Source organism: Mustela erminea, chromosome 12 (genome assembly GCF_009829155.1).
Source record: "Mustela erminea isolate mMusErm1 chromosome 12, mMusErm1.Pri, whole genome shotgun sequence".
Lineage (NCBI taxonomy): Eukaryota > Metazoa > Chordata > Mammalia > Carnivora > Mustelidae > Mustela > Mustela erminea.
This window is the reverse complement of record NC_045625.1, coordinates 55,824,968-55,847,185: the sequence shown is the minus strand read 5'-3', so window position 1 is coordinate 55,847,185 and position 22,218 is coordinate 55,824,968.

Here is a 22,218-nt window from a genome sequence, read left to right as displayed (position 1 = left end):
CATTATATAGAGGAAAATCCAAGTATTGTATCTTTTTGTTTTTTGAAATAAGGTCCTCGGGTGCCTGGTGGTTTGTCTAAACAGAGTAGTAGCCATTTATTCTCAGAATAAACTTGATTTGTAAGTGCATATTTAAATATCTGACTGACACATTATTTGAAAATATGGAATCAGTATTCTTTGCATGAAAGAAGTATTAAAGCACACCTGCAGGATAGTGAAATATTTTAGCATTAACCAAAAATCCATTCATCACACCTTCTTGGTTATGAATATGTCAGAAACACAGAACTGTCATCACCTCTAGCTCACCCTCTCCATGAAGTTCACACTTGTAGATTGTTAGAAATAAATAGCGTGAAAGACACACAGTCTCGATGTAACTAAAACCTTATCACCTCAATCATAAGGGAACTCTTTCCATCTTTATTATTCAGATGGATTTTTCCTACACCTATAATTACTTTTTTTTTTCATTTGGAATAAATATTACTTTATCAGGCATTTGTCCTCCATGAAAACCACAATAAACATGGCATAAATCTAGTTCACATGCCAATGCACAATTAAATAATTTTCAAGCTGTATTTCTGATAAAATTTCACTTAACAGAAGGAAAATATAAAGATTCTAAGACATATCAGAATATTAGACTACTAATATTCATATATCTACTTTAGGTAGTTATTTACTTCATCCACAGTATATAAAGAATTAGAACTTTAGCCATGTTTTACATAGGAAGATATATATTTGAGATTTCAAAGTATTTTTTCTTATATATGTGCAACAAATCCTTTTTCCAAAAACTAGGCAATAGAAAAGGTTCTTATCAGCAAAAAATAACACTTATGCTAAGTTATTCATGGAGAATCAAATTCAATAAAACATGTTATAAATCACCTTGCAATTCCCCAATCCAGCTATGTAGTAAGTCAAATCAGGAACTCTAAAAAGTAAAGTCTCAAACGTAGGTATTACTATAATGACAGCATTAGGCAAAGATGATTTTCTTTACCCAGACTCATTTGTATTTCTCAATATTCTAATAACGTTCGAAAAAAAAAAAAGGCAATTTACAAATAAAGAACCTCTTAGCCAGTTTGTCCTTGTATATACAGCACAAAGTATTAGCTAAAAGCTACAAATGTTGTTTTTGAAATAGAGAACAATGCAATACAGGGAGCAAACTGCCATATTAAGAAGATATTTTGATTTCTAGTCCTCATTTTACTCACCTGTAAACATGGGAGAGATGATAACTCTAACCTCCTACATTTTTGACAGTATAAAATTATGTATAAAATAAAATAATTTAAGCCTGGTCCCTAATGGAAATGTTTCATAAATGTTAGTATCAATAATATATCATTACACTATGCTTGTGTATTATTTTAAATATTAACTTTAGGATTTGTTGTCACTCTCCCATTCATGGAAACATGTAATATTTTCTCCCACCTTTACAAATCTCCCATTTTTCCCATTATCATTGTCATCTGATATATCATGGCCCTTATTCAAATTTCAACTATTCTTTAATTATTTGTATCTGTTTTGGTCCAAAGATTCCTGTTTTATTAAATAGGTTAAAATCATTATTGAAAGTTTACTTTGAAGCTCATATTGTCCAAGATTTAGCCAGTGAGAGCACATTAAAGCTGATCTCTGTGTGCTTTGACATACCCATTATTTTTTGAGCACTTCATTGTTCTGTAGTAAAAAAAAAAGATGTTGCAGGTTCATCTTGTACCTACCCTTCCCACCCATGGAATCGTTCATTTTTCAGAAGTCTTTGTTCTATTAATGGTCTTGACAAGTCAAGATTTAGGTGTTAGATATTCCCGTTACTACAGCAGTGTTGCTGCTTCTATGTTCTATCAGTGGACAGAACTATTTATACACACACAGACACTTACATCTGTATTTATGCCTGCATATATCTAAGTAATTTAAAGACCGCAAGTTTACACCTCCACTGCCAAGTACAGTCGGGTAAGTTTTAGTCTAGTTTAGTCTCCATTTCCATACTTGTGATATCTTTCTTGGAAACTCATATGCTTAGATCCCATTACCACTACCGCATGTACTCAATTGATCAGTCTCTGAATCTCCTTTCTCCACTACAAATTCCATTCCTGTAAGTTGCCTTCATCATCCTGCTTAGGTTATGACCCACTCCACCATGTGGATTTCCTCCTCAATCTGTTGGGGCTGTGAAACCTAATATAGACATGCTCTGATTCTGTATGCTAAGTCCTTTAAGTGATCCCATCGTCATCCTACCTGGGCTCTCACTCCCTATTCCAAGTCCCTCATCTTCATCTCTGGCACAAATTCTTGTCTTTATCTGTCCCAAGTAATGGCTTTATGTCTGAATTGTTCAGAGAAGATAAATGAAAAGAATAGAAAGAGGAGGGGAAAAAAAGTGTCCACTCCTATAGTCTCAATAAGAACTCAATAATGGAAAACATATTCAATGTAATATATAAACGGAAATACTATTTACATTAACTTTGTGATCACAAACTTTCAAGCTTATTATCTAAATATATTTCATCAACTACCACAGGTACTACACCAAATGTCGTTTTTGTATTCTCAGTCTGATAGTCCTAAAATGTTACGTCTCATTAACTTGCTTTATAGAGTTTTGAATCTTTGGTTGAATTAGCAATTAATTAATGTATTTTGATACTAATGATCCTTTTTGAGAATGTCTGGTTTGCCAGCTTGTTAAAGAAGATGTTGAATTAATTCTTAATAGAGGAAAGGAAGGGTGTGGTTTGGAGGGAGGTCTTAGGCTGCATCTTGTTCAAAGCCAAGTTCAAAGATATTACAACACATGTCAAATGCTGGGGTTGAAAATGTGTAGATCATCATTCAGAATCAATTTTAATAAGAGCCCCTGGCTGATTTAGTTTTAGGAATTACCACCCACTTAAAAAATCAGGGAGTTCTCTTTAGCCCAATGGGTTGAATTCCATTACAGATAGTCCTTAATTTACGAAGGTTGGACAAGATTTTTTTTTTTTTTAACTTTACGACCTTGGGAAAGTGACACGCATTTAGTAGAAACCGTACTTCAAATTTTGCATTTTGATTTTTTCCTGGGCTAGCAATATGTCGTAGGGTACTCTTTCATGATAATGAGCAGCAGCAAGCCACAGCTCCCTATAAATCATGTGATCACAAGGGTAAACAGCCAATACAGTTAAGAACCATTCTGTACCCATAGAACCATTCATTTTTTCACTTTCAGTACAATATTAAATAAAGCACATGAGATATTCAATATTTTATTATAAAACAAGCATTGTGTTCCATAATTTTACCCAGCTATAAGCTAACCTAAGTGTTCTGAGCATGTTTAATGTAAGCTGGGCTAAGCTATGATGTTTGGTAGGTTAGGTATATTAAATGGATTTTTTGGCTTATGATATATTCAATTTACAATTTATTTATGTAAATAAATATGGTTATGGGGTTATGGTTATAACCCCATAAGTTTAGGAGGATCTGTATTATAATATATAAAGGCTTTTTTAAAATATTTCCTTCTAGATTTATATTTGTTGTGAAGGCAGAAAATATTTTTTAAAGAGGTCACTAATATGATATTAAATCTTTTCATCTGCTAAGTCTATACAACTTATATACTATAAAAAATTATTTTTGCACCTAATGACTTGAAATATGTAATTAACTAAAGTTCTTAAATTATTTTTTTTGTAATTTAAAAGAACAACTAGTTATTTGAAAAATTCTAATTATGTGGTTCAAATAACTTAAAGTAATTTCTTGATGACACTCTGTTCCCCATTTCATAGTACATCTTACAAGAAAGTAACTGCAATTAAATTTGATTTATTACTTCTCATATCAAACAATCTGCTTCTTTTTTTTAAATTTTTTATAAATACATAATGATTATTAGCCCTGGGGGTACAGGTCTGTGAATCACCAGATTTACACACTTTACAGACTCACCATATCACATACCCTCCCCAGTGTCCATAACCCCACCACCCTCTCCCTATCCCCATCCCCGGGTCACCCGCAGTGTGTTTTATGACTGTAAGAGTCTCTTATGGTTTGTCTCCCTCCCAATCCCATCTTGTTTCATTTATTCTTTTCCTGCTCCCCGAACCCCCCACATTGCATCTCCACTTCCTCAAATCAGGGAGATCATATAATAGTTGTTTTCCTCCGAATGACTTATTTCGCTAAGCATAATACACTCTAGTTCCATCCACATTGTCGCAAATGGCAAGATTTCATTTTTTAGGTGGCTGCATAGTAATCCATTGTGTGTGTGTGTGTGTGTGTGTGTGTGTGTGTGTGTGTGTATCACATCTTCTTTATCCATTCATCTGTTGATGGACATCTAGATTCTTTCCACAGTTTGGCTATTGTGGACATTGCTGCTGTTTTCCAGAGTGGTTGCACCAGCTTGCATTCCCACCAACAGTGTAGGAGGGTCCCCTTTCTCCATATCCTCGCCAGCATCTGTCATTTCCTGACTTGTTAATTTTAGCCATTCTGACTGGTGTGAGGTGGTATCTCATTGTGTTTTTGATTTATATTTTCCTGATGCCGAGTGATGTGGAACACTCTTTAATGTGTTTGTTGGCCATCTGGATGTCTTCTTTACAGAAATATCTCTTCATGTCCTCTGCCCATTTCTTGATTGGATTATTTGTTCTTAGGGTGCTCAGTTTGCTAAGTTCCTTATAGATTTTGGATACTAGCCCTTTATCTGATATGTCGTTTGCAAATATCTTCTCCCATTCTCACAGTTGTCTTTTGATTTTGTTAACTGTTTCCTCTGCTGTGCAAAAGTTTTGATCTTGATGAAGTTCCAATAGTTCATTTTTGCCCTTGCTTCCCTTGCCTTTGGTGATGTTCCTAGGAAAAAGGTGCTGTGGCTGAGGTCAAAGAGGTTGCTGCCCGTGTTTTCCTCAAGGATTTTGATGGATTCCTTTCTCACATTGAGGTCCTTCATCCGTTTTGAGTCTATTTTCATGTGTGGTGTAAGGAAATGGTCCAATTTCATTTTTGAGCATGTGGCTGTCCAATTTTCCCAACACCATTTGTTGAAGAGGCTGTCTTTTTTCCATTGAACATTCTTTCTTCCTTTGTTGAAGATTAGTTGACCATACAGTTGAGGTTCTATTTCTGGGCTCTCTAGTCTATTCCATTGATCTATGTGTCTGTTTTTGTGCCAGTACCATACTGTCTTGATGATGACAGCTTTGTAATAGAGCTTGAAGTCCGTAATTGTGATGCCACCAACTTTGGCTTTCTTTTTCAACATTCCTCTGGCTATTCAAGGTCTTTTCTGGTTCCATACAAATTTTAGGATTATTTGCTCCATTCCTTTGAAAAAAATGGATGGGATTTTAATAGGGAAACAATCTGCTTCTATTATAAAATAATATTTCTTCTTAAAGTGTAAAGTTCATAGTAAAAATGTATAGGTACATCTTTTGATAAAACAACAAAATATTATTTTAGTTAAAAAAATAATAAAATATATATGCTACTTTCACTTGTGTAGTAGCTATAAAAGGGATATATTGTGGTATCTGGTTGGCTCAGTCAGAAGAGCATGCAACTCTTGAGCTCTGGGTCATGAGTCTGAGCTTCATGTTGGCTGTAGAGATTACTGAAAAAAACAAACAAACAAATAAACAAAAGCTTATAAAGAAAAGAAAATGCAGAGCTTGATCACCATGACTAGCTGGCCCATATTTTTAAAAAAAATATTATTTTATAGGGTTAAAAAAGAATGTCTAAATATCAATAATTGAAGAAGAATGTTTAAAGACTAAAATTCACATTTTGCAAGAGAGGAAAATACAATGTCTAATAAATTCATAAAAATTGCTTAATCACCATTACTCAGGAGGGAAATGCAAGTCAAAACCACAGTAAAATAGCACCACACACTTAATACAATGACTACGATTTTTAAAATCAATATTATTATTTCTTGACACTCATGGGGAACAACTCTATCATATAATTCTGATGGAAATATGCACTGATATAACCTTTTGGGGGCATTATTAAGCTGTTTCTACTAAAGATTTAATTAAATTGTGATCCAAAATTATTCCTATTAGACTAGATATGAGAAAATTCTCAGCAATACAACCTCAAAACAGTTCAAACTAGCAACAACCTACATTATCAAAAATTTTAGAATAGTACAAATTAATATATACACACACATACATGCACACATGTATATGGCATGTATATTTGCAGATATATGTGAATATAGACATATATAAACACATTTTGTAGCTATTATATTCAGTGATATATAGAAATAAATATATTATCAATGAATACCATACAGCGATGAGAATAAAGAAAGTAATGTTATAAGCAAAAAAAGGCAAATATCAAAAACTCTTTGTTAAGAAAACAAGTCCAAACATTTTATTTATATATATATATATATAGTGTTTTTTCCTATTAGAGATAGGGGAAGGGCAAAGAGAAAGGGAGAGAGAATCTTGAGCAGGCTCCATGCCCAGCATGGAGCTCAGTGCTGGCCTTAATCTCAGGACTGATGCTTAACTGACTGGGCCCCCAGGCACCCCAAACATACTGCATTTAAAAAAATAAATTTATGGCAATAAAAGTCTTCATAGAATTCAGCTTTCAGCTGAAATGTGTTTATGTAACAATAGACGAACTGTGAACATACCGGAAATGTTTTATTATCTTGATCTGGCAGCTGGGTAAATTAATTTGTTTAATTTATAAAAATTTGAGCTGTAAGCATATTGTATTCAGTAACACATTTATTTGAAAATATTTCCTACAGAGTTTTCTAAGCAATAGGGTTCCACTCTTGGTCATTTTCATCTGTGAGTCCTGATCATGAGTTGTACTTTAAAAACTGTCCTAGAGATAATTTGACCAAGCTCTACTCTAAAAAGAGGAAAATAGGTCTTGAAAGATTAAGTTATTGGTGCATATCAAGGCTGGAACAAATCTAAAATTTTAAACTCAAACCTAAACCTCCTAGATTCTGAGTTCATTCTACTTCATAAGGCCTTTATTCATTCAACATTTTTTTTAAATTTAATACATTTACTTCTAATATACACCAAAATTCCTGTACTTCCTATGACACATTGTCAATAGTCTAATGACAAATTATGAATCTATTCTATAAATATATTATCAATGAATACCATGCAGCGATGAGAATAAAGAAAATAATGTTATAAGCAAAAAAAAGCAAATATCAAAAACTCTTTGTTAAGAAAACAAGGCCAAACATTTTATTTATATATATAGTATTTTTTCCTATTAGAGATGGGGGAAGGGCAAAGAGAAAGGTAGAGAGAATTTCTTCAAAATTGTCAAATTTTCTGGTGTATAGTTGCTCATAATATGGTCTTATAATTGTTTCCATTTTTGTGTGTGTGTGTGTCAATTGTGATCACTCCTCTTTCATTCATCATTTTATTAATTTGGGTCCTTTCTCTTTTCTCTTTTATAAGTCTGGCCAGGGGGTTATCAATCTTATTAACTTTTTTTCAAAGAAGCAGCTCCTAGTTTTGTTGATCTGTTCTACTGTCCTTTTGGTTTCTATTTCATTAATTTGCTTTGATGGTTACTATTTCTCTTCTCCTGCTTGGTTTAGGTTTTCTTTGCTGTTCTTTCTCTAGCTCCTTTAGGAGTAGGTTAGGTTGTGAACTTGAGACCTTACATGTTTCTTGAGAAAGGCTTGTATTGCTATATACCTTCTTCTCAGGACTGCCTTTGCTGTGTCAAAATTACTTTGAACAGCTCTGTTTTCATTTTCATTCATTTCCATTATTATTATTTTTTTTAATTCTTCTCTAACTTTCTGGTTGATCCATTCATTCTTTAGTAGGATGCCCTTTAGCCTCCATGTATTTGAGTTCTTTCCAACTTTCCTCTTGTGGTTGAGTTCTAGTTTCAAGCATTATAGTCTGAAAATATGCAGGGAATGCTCCCAATCTTTTGGTATCAGTTGAGACCTGATTTGTGACCCAGGATGTGCTCTATTCTGAAGAATGTTCCATATGCACTAGAGAAGAATGTGTATTATGTTGCTTTGGGATGGAATCTTCTGTATATGTCTGTGATGTACATCTGGTCCAGTGTGTCATTTAAAGACTTCATTTCCTTGTTGATCTTTTGCTTAGATGATCTGTTCATTTCAGTGAGGGAGGTATTAAAGTCCCTTATTATTATTGTATTATTGTCAATGTGTTTCTTTGATTTTGCTATTAATTGGTTTATATAATTGGCTATTTCCATGTTGGGGCATAAATATTTAAATTTTTTCTTTCTTTTTATTGGACAGACCCTTTAAGTATGACATAGTGTCCTTCCTCATCTCTTATTATAGATGGCTTAAAATCTTATCTTTGGCTTAAAATCTAATTTATTTGAAATAAAGATTGCCACCCCAGCTTTCTTTGGACGTCCATTAGCATGACAAATCTTTTTCCACACCCTCACTTTAAATCTGGAGGTGTTTTTGCATACAAAATGAGTTTCTTGCAAACAGCATATTGATGGATCTTGTTTTTTCTTTTCTTTTCTTTTTTGTTCTTTCTTTTTTTTCCATTCTGATACCCTGTGTCTTTTGATTAGCACATTTACATTCAGGGTAACTATTGAAAGATATGAATTTAGAGCCATTGTATTGAGTAAGGTGACTATTACTGTATATTGTCTCTGTTCCTTTCTGGTCTCTTAGTTTTAGGCTCTCTCTTTGCTTAGAGGACCCCTTTCAATATTTCCTGTAGGGCTGGTTTGGTTTTTGCAAGTTCTTTTAGTTTTTATTTGTCCTGGAAGCTTTTTACCTCTCCTTCTTTTCAATAACAGCCTACCCAGATATAGTATTTTTGGCTACATATGTTTCTTGTTTAGTGCTCTTGAATATATCATGCAAGTCCTTTCTGGGCTGCCAGGTCTCTGTGGATAGGTCTACTGCCAGTCTAATGTTTCTACTGTTCTATCTTACAGGCCTCTTGTCCCAAGCTGCTTCAGGATTTTCTCTTTGTCACTAAGACTTGTAAGTTTTACTGTTAGATGATGGGATGTAAATCTATTTTTATTGATTTTGAGGAGATTATCTGTGCCTTTTGGATTTTGATGCTGTTCCCGTCCCCAAATTAGGGAAGTTCTCTAATTCATTCTAATATACCTTCTACCCATCTCTCTCTTCTTCTTCTGGGATCTCAATTATTCTAATATTGCTTCATCTTATGGTATCACTTATCTCTCAGATTTTCCCCTCATGGTCCAGTAGTTTTTTTGTTTTGTTTTGTTTTGTTTTTTGTTTTTTTTGTGTTTTTTTAATCTCTCTTTTTCTCAACTTCTTTATTCTCCAACATTTGATCTTCTATATCACTAATTTTCTTTTCTGCCTCATTTATCTTAGCAGTAAGAGTCTCCATTTTTTATTGCACCTCATTGATAGCTTTTTTTTTAAATTTCAACTTGGTTAGATTATAGTTCTTTTATTTCTCCAGAAAGGGATTCTTTTTTTTTTTTTTTTTTTTTTAAAGATTTTATTTATTTACTTGACAGAGAGAAATCACAAGTAGACAGAGAGGCAGGCAGAGAGAGAGAGAGAGGGAAGCAGGCTCCCTGCTGAGCAGAGAGCCCGATACGGGACTCGATCCCAGGACCCTGAGATCATGACCTGAGCCGAAGGCAGCGGCTTAACCCACTGAGCCACCCAGGCGCCCCAGAAAGGGATTCTTTAGTAACTTCTATGCTTTTTTCAAGGCCAGCTAGCACCTTTATAATCATCATTCTGAACTCTAGGTATGACAGCTTCCTGATGTCCACATTGATTAGGTCTCTAGCTGTTGGTACTGCCTCTTGTTCTTTTTTTTCTTTTTTTTTGTGAGTTTTTCTGCCTTGTCATTTTATCCAGAAGAACAGATGAATCTAAAGACTAGAAAAAAGCCATATGCTAGATTTAGGGTATATTTTGATCTGTTAGAAGAAACTGTATCGCAAAATATTAAAGAAAGAAAAACTTATATGTATACAAAAAATAAGGTTAAATACAATGAAGGAATAGAATATGACTATAACATTGAAATTTTAAAAAAAGATTTTTAAAATGGTATTGATAAGATAAAATAATTCAAAAAGGTTAAAATAGGAAAGAGGAATTTTTTTTAAAAATAGAGTAAGAAAACATAAAATTAAAAAAATTTAACTTTAAAAGACTAAAGAATCATGGGGAAAAAGCCATAAATTCTCTGTGCTGCATTCCCTTGGTCTGGAGTCCCACATTTCTCAATGATAGGTGAACTTGGTCTTGGTTGGATGTTCTTGCTGATCTTCTGTGGGAGGGGCCAGTTGCAATAACTCTTAAATGTCTTTGCCTGAAACAGAATTACATTTCCCTTACAAGAGACCAGGCTAAGGTATCTGCTCAAATTTGCTCTCAGTAGCTTTTGTTCCCAGACACTTTCCATACAGCTTTGGAGGAGAATGAAAATGTTGGCCTAACAATCATTGATCTGGAGGAGCCAAGAGCACCCTCAGAGAAAAGCAGTCAATCATGCCTGTCTCCCAGTCTCTGGCCACACTTCAAGCTCACCTGGCCTATGTCTGAGTGTTTCAATTGCCGGCACATAGAAATTTTGTCTCCGCACACATTTTGTCTCCAAACACAGCAGGTTCCTGCTGCACATTCCTGCGCTGGTCCCTCTGGTGGAGGAATGGGGAGGGGTATCCCTGGATCTACAACTTGTGAGGTCCTTGCTCGAAGATCAGTGGCCTGAGTGTGCCAGGGATCATGGTTTATGGTAACCCTGAGCTGAAAGCCCACTCCTCAACTCCATATTTGCAGCTGGCTTCCCCACCCCAATATCTGGGACCTTTGCCACAATCAGACACTTCTGGTCATTCTGTGACCTCAAGGGTCTTGAGACCACACTATCCCAGCAAGGGCTCCACCCCTTACTTAGCCTCTGGAGTGACATCCTTCAGTGGAGCAGACTTCTAAAAGTTCTGATTCTGTGCTCCACTGATCTACTGCTTGTCAGGAGTCAACCCCTCCCCCTGAGGCCTATCTTCCCATATATCATCTTGGATTGACTTCTCCACACATCCTACCTTCCAGAAAGTGGTCACTTTTCTGTTCTTAGAATTGCTGCTCTTCTTTTCTTTGATCCCCTGTTGAGTTTATAGGTATTCAGAATGGCTAGGTAACTATCTAGCTGAATTCCCAGGAAGTGACAAAAGTTAAGGTTTTATTACTTAATTACTCCTCCGCCATCTTGCCCCTTCCCCCAAATGAATAAAATTTTAAAAAATAAATAAATAAACTTTCTTATTATGTAAATTATTCCATCTTGACAAATATATCTTCTGAATATTGTTCAGAAATCAAAGAAAACCAGGATAAACTATTTGCTGGGGAAGAACCAAATAAAAGCTTTTCTTCCTTGATTGAGATAATTATCAGATATTGGCCCTCAATAACACATCATAAAAATTACCAGATTTTCATAAAATTCAAAGTTTCTTTTTTTTAAGTGATTTTAAAATTTAAATTCAATTAACACATAATGTATTATTGGTTTCAGAGACAGAGGTCAGTGATTCATCAGTCTTATTACTTTACAAATATTTTTATTAAAATTTTAAGAATCAGAGGTGCCTGGGTGACTCAGTTGGTTAAACATCAGACTCTTGGTCTCAGCTCAGGTCTTAATTTCAGGGTTCTGAGTTCAAGCCCCATGTTGGGCTCCATACTTGGCATGGAGCCTTCTTAAAAATAAGAAGAAGAATCATTCCCTAGCATTATTTTAATACTTAATTAAAACACAGCCAGGCAATGACATTTATATATTCTTAATTTTACCTGGTCTAATCTCATCTCAGTATTGAAGAATTTATCTGACTATTGATAAACTTTCTCTTTTTAAATGCTATAATCTTTGAGAAAAGGAAACATTTTATTTTTTTTTAAGTTTTTACTTAAATTCCAGTTTGTTAACATACAGTGTAATATTATTTTCAGGCATACAACATAGTCATTCCACACTTCCATAAAACACCCAGTCATCACAAGTGCACACCTTACTCCCCATCATGTTTTTCACCCATTCCCATTCCCCTCCCCTCTGGTAACCATCAATTTGCTCCCTATATCTAAGTTCTGTTTCTTGTTTTTTCCTTTCTCTTTTTTTCCCTTATAATCATTTGCTTTTTTTCTTAAATTCCACATATGAGTGAAATCATATGGTATTTGTCTTTCTGTGACTGATTTATTTCACTTAGCTTAATATTCTCTAGCTCCGTGTCATTGCAAATGGCAAGATTTCATTCTTTTTTATGGCTGAGTAATATTCTATTATATATCATCTGTGTTTATATAGATATATCTTCTTATAGTTATAACTTCTTACCCATTCAACAGTCAATCAACATTTGGTTCCTTTTCACTGTTTATCTATTGTTTTGATAATGCCACTATAAGCGCTGGGATGTATGTACCCGTTTTGAATTAGTGTTTGTGTACTTTTGGGGTATATACCCAATAGTGGAATTGCTGGTTCATAAGGTAGTTCTATTTTTAAATTTTTGAGGACACTCCATGCTATTTTTTCAGAGTAGCTGCACCAGTTTGCATCTCCACCAACACTGTAAGAGAGTTCCCTAGAAGAGAAGTTTTTTTGTTTTTTGTTTTTTTTTTTTTAAGTATAGCCATCTAACATATTTTACTGTAATGGAGACTTCAATATAGACACCACAAATTGTGTTGAGTTGAATCAAACATAAGTACTATTCCAGAATACATATGCACATATATGTAATATATATGATAGTCTTCAATTATATATATATATATATAGAGAGAGAGAGAGAGAGAGCATATATACTTCCTTTATGTATGTTATCTGTATCTATTTTTTTAATATTTCAACACTGTATAATGAACAATCTGTTACATCTACCACATAGAGATACAACTCATTGTTTAATAAACTGCATAATGTTCCATACAATAGATATATTAATTTATTAATATATATTAATATATTAATATTAATAAATTAATATATTAATTTATTTAGCCATTGTTTTCTTTATTTTTTAAATTTGCTTAAATGAATATATTTTTAAATATACTCTTTAATTAATCCATGAGTAACTATCAAGTACATCTGCAAAATCTGAATGTACATCCATTATTTGAGTAAGCATAAACAAATTGGAAGGTCTGCATCAATACATATGAGGGTTAAAAATAACACATTTTATTTCCTTTTTAATATTAATTCAGCTTAACCTATTTTTACCTTGTCATGTTGGTCATGATGAGGAAATACTAAAATTATATCAATGATTGTAATTTCCAATATCTTCCTTCTAATTTCAATAGAAATGTTTTTAAGAGTGTCCATATTAGGTATCATATTTGCTATTGATTTTTAACAGATACATTTTTCTCATGGTAAGAAGTTTCTCTCTAAATTTAGATTCATAAGAGTTTTGTTATTTAATCAAGAATGAGTGTTGAAATTATCACATGTCCTTTTCATATCTAAGGTGATTACATTCATCTATTAATATAGAGAAATTCATAAGTGTTTTTTTCCCCCATCTTCAATGATCCTTGCAGTCCTAGATTAAAAAGTTCTAATTATGCTGAGAGAAATAAGTCAATCAGAAAGACAATTATCATATGATCTCCCTGATATGAGGAAGTTGAGAGGCAAAATCGGGGGTTTGGGGGGTAGGGAAGGAAAAAATGAAACAAGATGGATTGGAAAGGAGACAAACCATAAGAGATTCTTAATCTCACAAAACAAGCTGAGGGTTGCCGGGGGGAGGGGGATAGGGAGAGAGTGGTTGAGTTATGGACACTGGGGAAGTTATGTGCTATAGTGAGTGCTGTGAAGTATGTAAACCTGGAGATTCACAGACCTGTATCACTGGGGCTAATAATACATTATATGTTAATAAAAAATAAACAATTAAAAAAACCTTTATATAGTTTATAATGGATATGTTATCCATTATAGTAATGGATAATAATGCATTAAAAACTTTATATAATTTATAATAGAATTGCAAGTGATGGGACAACAAATATGGTCAGGAAACTGTAGAGATACAAAAGAATTACTGAAAACTACTAAAAACAGAAGATAATTTGAAATATTAACTGAAAATAATTCTAAGATTCATTTGGTTCTCAAAACCTTAAGTGATTGAATTAAAGTTGATATTCTATGAAAAGAATAAATTGTTGTGGCTTAGTACCTCATTTACACAGAAAAATGATTGCCATACATGAAATTTATCATTATGTTGGATTAAGATCAAAGATATCACTGCTAAGAAGAAAATGGATTCGTGTTACTATCCACAATGCTTATATATGTGAACGAGGATGTTCAATTTGACCCATTTTAAAAATAAAAAAGATCAGGCTCAATAGTAGACCAGATGTACATGCAGCATTGTACTCATGCATTCTCAACTGGAATAAACCTAGAAATAGTCCAAGGCTTCCATAGCTTTAAACAAAACCTTTACTAATTTGCTTCTGTATCATTTATATTGATTGGTTTCCACACTGTATTATAAAATACCTTCATATTGTAAAAAAAAAAAAAATGCCATTTCATTGTGTATGTGAAGGAGCTCACCTGTAACAATTCCATTAATCTAAGGGTTCAGATTCCTTTTTTTCTTTGTGAGAACAATCATTTTTTATATTATAGCATATAAAACATTAAAAAAGCTCTAAATCATATCACAGAAGCCTTTTAATATAATGCTGTATTAAATTGCTTATATTTAATTTAAAGTATTTTTCCTACATTTATATGTCAGTTTGGTTTATTGTATTCTGCCATGTTCAATATTACACTGGATTGTATGTCATAGTTATAGTAATATCATATAACAAACTGAAGTATTTATCTGCTCTGAAAGATTCTCAAAAATTTTTTTCTCAATGTTGTTTTCTTCTCATCTTCATGATTTAGAAAGAACTATGATTACTGAGAGATTATTTTCACACTGATATTTTAGAGTCAAGAAACAAATTCTGGAATATTTTTCATAATAGCTTTTTTTTTTCCTATTGGAGATAGGAGTCATTTGATGTGGCATCCAAACTCACCACAAAAGTAGTGGTCAAAAGCCTTAGATGTTAATGACATTGCTGTTTATATCTCACAACAGTATCGAGACAACCTGCTCACAGTTGTAATCTGTAAAAGGTGCAGAGAGAGCTTAAATGATGGGAAGAATCTTATGTGTTTCCTCTTTCTGTGCATTCTCCAGCATCTTTTATTATTTTCTTTAACTTATCCACATCTTCCTTCTTTGTATATAGAATTTGTTATTTCTTTTAACACTATTGACTACATTCGGCAGTATTTATTTTTCTTGTTTTGTAAAAATGAAAATTGAGGTCAAACTGGTAAAGTTTGATTCAGAAAGTTTTTCATTTAAAAAATACTCAATATATTTTATTATTTTAATTTTTGTCTTTCATAGTAGACTATCATTCTCAAGTTAAGGTAATGTCTGCTTTGTTTACTGTTATAATCCTAAAAGATTTTTTCCATTACCAAAGCAATGTAGGTGTTCATCATAATCTTAATTAATTTGAATTAAATCGGTCCCACAAAATATCTTTTAGTCTATAACTTCTCAGGATTATGCAAAGATGAAAAGTTTCATTTCAACAAATATTTACTGAGGGTATGTCTATGAGCCAGAACCTTACCTTGATACCATGTAATCTCCAGGTTGAATAAGAACCTTAGGTTCAAGATGTTTATAATCTTGTGGGAGAGACTTATAACAACCAACTCAAATAAAAGGTAGAATATTAAAAGTATTAAATGGTGGCACAAAGAGCGTTCTTTTAAAGGGAAGAATAGAAAAAGATTAATTATTTTACAGCAGGGTGAGTGTGCAAAGAAATCACTATTTGGTTTACATTTCCTTTTTCATTCTTAATACTTCTCATTTAATGTTTTTCCTCAGTAGCTTACAAAAAGTGAAACAGATATAATAATAAAAATTACATCAATGGGGTGCCTGGGTGGCTCAGTTGGTTGAGCATCTGCCTTTGGCTCAGGTCAGAACTCCAGGGTCCTGGGATTTAGCCCAGGATCCAGCTCCCAGCTCAGCGGGGAGTCTGCATCTCCTTCTTTCTCTTCCCCTCCCCCTCTGCTCATGTTCTCTCTCTCACTTTCTCTCTCAAATAAATAAAAGTATTTTATTTTATATACTTTTTAAAATTACATCACCAACAACTTCAATTACATCAGTAATAATAGCTGTTCTAAGTATGGAAATAATTACTTGAAGAGGAAAAGAGATGAACTTTCCGAGCTGAGGGAAGGTCAGATATGTAGAGGATTATCTAGCACAAAGTAACAACTGACAACAGGAAGATCAAAGAACAGTTGTTAAAACAAGATAACTCATAAAATGCCAAATAATAGTAATACTGGTCATTTTAACTTTTTACTTCCTTGACAATCTGTAAACGCATTGTGGAGTAATGAGATGTTTCAAGAATAACCAGTTGTAAAAAGAAAGAATGTTCAATAATTTACAGTATGGCTAATTTAACCTTCAGTTGTAAAGAACAGATTTCTAGAAAGCAAAGGGACATGTTAATTGGAATTGCCCCCCATGACTCTACCATACGAGTAGAAGCTCATATCCAATCTTGCTAAAGACGTCATACAATTTTTTTTATTCCTAAAATGAGCAAATGATTCTATTCTCTAAATTATCTTCCAGACCTAGCCATTTATGAGTTTAATTAATTCTGCCTTTTGTTAGTAGTAATCAAGAAATTTAAGATAAATTAGGAGCATGATTTCCTAAATATACTTATTTTAAAACCTAATAATCATTATTAAGTAGTTTGATGCATTATATTTCTCAAGAATTATCATTCACAAAGTATTTTTATATATGTTCTCACACTATAACCTTAAACATTAAAGCAAAACAGGTCATGAGGCTCATTTTATAGATTAAGAATTCAGGTGCATGTGTTAAATTGATTGACCAACATCATACAGTTATGTAACCAAAAGTCAGCTATACAAGAACCTTAGCCCTCAGCCTTCAGGGTTTAGAAAAACAAAACAAAACAAAAATTGACTCAAGTTATTGTTCTGATTTCTAATTATTCTTTGATTTGTGATGACATTATTCTCTACTTTGTATCACATAGTGTTATAGAATGAATAGCCACATGTTTATAATTATCTTCTTATAATTATAATTATCTTCTTTTCCCCAAAAGAAATATTCCTAAAGCTTTTTGATTTTAAAAAATGATCTTTTCCCACTTTTTTAGCAAGTGTCAGTGGAAGTGTTAAAACAGCCACATTTAAGTCTCCTAAAATAGCCAGCCATGAAATGATACAAAGTCCATTAACTGGTACGAAGACTGAAAAAAAAAAAAATTAATTCAAAGAGTAAGACTCCATTTGTTGAAATTGGTGATATATGGGTGTAGTTTCATAGGATATTTTAAATAAGCCAAATCTTCCTTTCTTGTTGACTGACCTAAATGTTACATACTGGAAATATAAAAGCAAGACTTTTTTTTTTTCCCCCAGTTGAAATAAAGGAATGATTGTGTCCCTAACCTGCTATATTATTAAATATTAAAAAATATAATTAGATCAGTTTTAAAATATGTTTTCTTGGGGTGATAAGAATTTCCACTTAGGCATTGTAATTATCAGACATTTTTAGAATTGAAGTATATTAGCTATTAAGCAAGGCACTCAGATCAATGGAATGTAATGGTATTATTTCCTCATATATTAAAAAATATTAATTACTTTGTTATTATAAATATAAAGGATAATTTAAATGTAATTTCACAGAAAACACAGATTAAAAACTTAAACTTCATCTCTGCAATATGAGGGTTTCACGAAAGGATGTAAACAATTGGACAACTTGAATAATTCACATTTTTTAATGAGCTGAAGGGAATGTCACTGTGTCTGGATGATTAAGTGGATATCAGAATGTGCAATGGAATATATCTCTTGATGCCCTAATGACCTTCTCTTCATTCAGAGTATACACTACTGTAGTAGGTTTTAATCTAGTTTATTTGTAAGCTCAGGCTATGTGATTATGTTCAGATCTGAACTTTCACACTGGCCATGAAATTTACTTTAGTCAGGAAAAGCTAAAGAACAAAAGACAACACTCTCCTTGATACCTCACGTTTGTTACCCAGTTGGTTTTAGGAAATACAACTCACCAAATAGTTCACAGGGTAGGGATCCTTTGACCCATCAAAAGCTACACTATATCCACCGTCTTCATACTTGACCTTGCAGTTGGTTGACAGAGGCTCTTGGGTTTGACCTGCACAAATCAATGAAAAGCTGTGCTTCAAAGACAGTAACAGCACAACATAGAATAAATTTTGAGCCACTCCTCTAGCTGTACTTTAAAGACAGTAACAGCACAACATAGAATAAATTTTGAGCCACTCCTCTAGCTAAATTGTTAATGAGATTAATATGAAGCATTAGCGCTATGTTTTTTTTAATGACTGTCTAAATGTTTTTATCAGATATTAAGTGGCAAGAGAACATAGTAAACCATAACAAACATCTGGAAGGCTCTCTTTAGCCGTTTAATCACAGCATTTCTCAACGTCTGCTAGTAACAGTTATTTCAGACACATTTCAGAATACGCGTATCATGGACTTGACGCAAGTCCATGCAAGCATGCTCAGTACTCAAGGGGACTCCCTGTTTCCCACTAGCAAATATAAAAAACTTTTATTTCTAAAAGTAAGAATACTTGGGAAAACCAGAGTATCTAAACACATTGTCTAAAAGTTAAATTAGTATCCATCCTGAATTTATACTATCAGATTATTTCCTTTTAAGAATAGCTATACTAATTTATTGTCTTGATTACAGCATTCAATCTCTTCTGCATTCCCCAATCAGCTTCCATTTTAAAATGTTCTTACTCAATAATACCTCATCCTAACATTCACAATTCTCTATATTTTGGATCAAACTTTTCTTTTATTGCTTTCACTTCTCTCTACTATACCAGCCACTGCTTCCAAACATACTTTTCACTATTCCTTCACTGCCTTATTCTGATATGCTCTTGCCTTTGACAAGAATGACCACATCAGTGTTCAGCTCTTACATATTCAATTAACCAAATCAAATAGCATTTCCTTCACAAAGCATTTATTCTAGATATTTCCAGCTGAATGTGATCTCTTCCTTTTCTGAATTTCCACGGTGTTTACAAATCAAGAATCTAAAATTAACAAAGCAAGAGAGAATATAGTGATTTTTTTCTTCCTTTTTTTCCTGTTTTACTTGATTATTTGGATTCATATAGGCTTTGAGCATTGCCCACAGAATATCCTAATATTATGTGTATTATTTCCAGAGTTTTAAACCATTATATTAAAAAAATACTTTGAACATTGTTGAAATCATAACCAAATAAATATCAATAGTAGTTTAAGCATACAATAATTACTAGGTACTATGAAATTGTTTAATCCTCACAACCATATGAGATACAGATGTATATTTGCATGCAGAAAGGAAAAAAAATGAGAGTTGGAGAAATATAAACCCAATCAAGGTCAGAAAAGCAGCAAGAGCTAGAGAGACATTACGGACTTTACTCAGTTTTATACTCTTAACCACTTTAACCAAATTGCCAAACCTTGATGGTATAATGGTAATGAACATTACCCTAGGACCTAACCTAGTGAAAAAATAGGTAAATAACCAAAAATTATTCCAGAGTATGAGAAATTCTACAATTAGAGATATAATTGGTAATAATGGAGTACAATTCAGGAGCAACTAATCTAATCAAAGAAAGTCATAAACATTTTGACTATTTTTAAAGTGGAGGTATATGGGTGAGGAAGGGACTGGTGTTTTTTATAGTAGGAAATTTACAAATCACAAAAATATTAAACATCATTATATACTGTAATCTCCTTAAGAGCAATGGAAATGTTAAAATAAGTTCTTTGCAAAAGAACCCCAGGCATATCAAAGATGCCTATAGCTGGAGTCAGTTTCTCCAATATGTTTTACATATTTAACTTGATCATCTCCATGTTGAAGAAATTAAAAAAAAAAAGAGCCTTGTATTTTGCAATGAAGTCATTTTTATGTCACTTTTTGAGATTTAATTAACTGATATGAAATGAAAGAAAGAAAGAAAGAAAGAAAGAAAGAAAGAAAGAAAGAAAGAAAAAGAAAGAAAGAAAAAAGATCATTAAATTCAAGGAATACTGTCTATCTTTTGCTATTTAATTTGTAATGACACAAAATGGAGGCACAGCCCTGTCATCTGTACTTTCAATCAGGTACCAAACACAGGGTTATGACTCTGTTCTACTTGGAATATTTTCCATTATTCAACGTATTTAATAAACTGTCTCTTGAAAGGAGGTCTGATAGACTTTTTCACAATGAATCAAAGAACTGCTCTGCCTTCCTGCTTTATTATGCATGCTACATTTGAAGCTAATGAAGCATAACCTCTGAGCTGATACTTTTGTAGATGAAAGAGACATCATGTCACATCTTCTATTTATTTTATCAGCTACTCATAGCCAACACAAAACACATTGATTGCCTTGCACTTCATTTTTGACAGATGACGGGCATTCTTGTTGCTATCTTTTCTAATCATTTCCTACCGTATGCATATTTTAGTTATTAACTATGAATGAAACTACTAAGAAAAATAATCTGTAATATCAATGGCACATTTAATTTAAGAAGTGTAGTGCAGATAATCTTAATTAATCTATTTTACAAAATTTGATACACTTTCCCCCTCCCCCTAGAGCAAATATTGACTTGAAATATTATTTTATCAAGTCTAATAGAACCTAATATTGTTTTCATGAGGCATTTGTTATTTTTGAAAACAAGTATAGAAAATCAGCTCAGGTAATATAATCTATCTAAAAGTTCAGACTGCTTCATTATTACAGGGCATCAGAAGGAATAATTCATCACTAAAAAAAAACTTTCATTACAGTAACAGTCTTCAATGTCACTAATTGACTAACATTAGGCAATTTAATGTGTAATAAAATTCAGACATAAGCTATATTCAATCAATAACATGGTATAGAAAATAATCTTTATTAATTATAAAAGCATGTGATTATATGTGATATAAAACAGGTTTTATATATAATGTTTAGTAGCTTTTTAAACTTTAAAAAATGCTAATGTGGAATATAACTTTTAAAAATTGTCTCCACAAATAGAATTTCAAGAATGTAGAGTTATTTTATAAATAGCAAAGCCTTACCATTATGAATAGATATACAGCCTTCACTCATAAGAATAAAAAATAAGTCTTATCTACAAGCACATATTGACACAGATACTGGGAAAATTTGGAGTCTTCTCTTTATAACATAACTCACAACTTTATACCTAATTGCTGGTTTATTTACTCAATAAATCTTACTTGTTGCAAACACAGTGATACATTTGATAGTGAGAAAAAGTATTTGAAATAAGATTATAATACACTCCAAGACATTACACACACAGTACAGGGAAGTTAAATCATGAGTTATCAATCAAAGCAGAACTGGAAAAGCTATGCTAAGTCAAAAGCAACTAATTGGGAAGCTGTCCCACTGATGCATAGTAAGTTATTATAAGTCAGTGACATCAAAATTAATAGAGAACAAACCCCATGTACAAAACCCATGTGAAAACCTCTTTTATGAAAGACAACTACCAAGTATCTTTACAGTGAAAATGACTACACAAAAAGGAATGGAAATGAGAATGTGTAATTTAATCAACAATTAAGGATTGGACTCCAAATTTGACATTTTTACACATATCAGAAATTGTGGGGTTTTAAAATTTATGTAAAGGGAAATAAAACGTAAAAAGTAAGAAACTTTTCTTTCAACAAAATAAATATTATCCATTTAAACTCAAAATTAACATTCTGTTCTTTCATCTCTTCAGCTATGCTAATCAATCTAAATTGTGTAAGTCACTGATTCATAATCCATTATAATTAAGGTCTTATTAACTGTGTACTATACAACTGAATTAACTCTCTGCTTTCAGTCCCCAAGAGACAATCTGGCTCTGTCTTTGCATGAAACTAAGTCTGTTCCTAAA